Source organism: Arachis ipaensis, chromosome B2 (assembly GCF_059453495.1).
Source record: "Arachis ipaensis isolate K30076 ecotype BB chromosome B2, ASM5945349v1, whole genome shotgun sequence".
Lineage (NCBI taxonomy): Eukaryota > Viridiplantae > Streptophyta > Magnoliopsida > Fabales > Fabaceae > Arachis > Arachis ipaensis.
Genome location: NC_142437.1, coordinates 69,089,604 through 69,090,377, shown reverse-complemented (window position 1 = coordinate 69,090,377; position 774 = coordinate 69,089,604). Strand labels below are relative to the sequence as shown.

General features: G+C 41.2%; 1 non-coding gene across 1 annotated transcript; it reads right to left on the bottom strand.

The window, feature by feature from the left end:
• Window positions 1-216: 216 nt before the first annotated feature.
• On the bottom strand, window positions 217-324 carry LOC148574280 (small nucleolar RNA R71). The gene has a single exon (XR_015905614.1). It is a non-coding gene; the product is annotated as a small nucleolar RNA R71 (small nucleolar RNA).
• Between the last annotated feature and the right edge of the window lie 450 nt (window positions 325-774).

Sequence of the window (774 nt, the reverse complement as noted above, 5' to 3'; positions counted from 1 at the left end):
GATCCTTTTCAGTTCTTAACTGAATTTTTGCAGATCTGTGATACTGTTAAGACTAATGGAGTAGATCCTGAAGTCTACAGGCTCATGCTTTTCCCTTTTGCTGTAAGAGACAGAGCTAGAGTGTGGTTGGACTCTCAACCCAAAGATAGCCTGAACTCTTGGGATAAGCTGGTCACAGCTTTCTTAGCCAAGTTCTTTCCTCCATAAAATCTGAGCAAGCTTAGAGTGGATGTTCAAACCTTCAGACAGAAAGAAGGTGAATCCCTCTATGAAGCTTGGGAGAGATACAAGCAACTGACCAAAAAGTGTCCTTCTGACATGCTTTCAGAATGGACCATCCTGGATATATTCTATGATGGTCTGTCTGAATTAGCTAAGATGTCATTGGATACTTCTGCAGGTGGATCCATTCACCTAAAGAAAATGCTTGCAGAAGCTCAAGAACTCATTGACATGGTTGCTAATAACTAGTTCATGTACACTTCTGAGAGGAATCCTGTGAGTGATGGGACGCCTCAGAAGAAGGGAGTTCTTGAAATTGATACTCTGAATGCCATATTGGCTCAGAATAAAATATTGACTCAGCAAGTCAATATGATTTTTCAGAGTCTGAATGGAATGCAAGCTGCATCCAACAGTACTCAAGATGCGTCTTCTGAAGAAGAAGCTTATGATCCTGAAAACCCTGCAATAGCAGAGGTGAATTACATGGGTGAACCCTATGGAAACACCTATAATCCTTCATGGAAAAATCACCCAAATCTCTCATGGAAG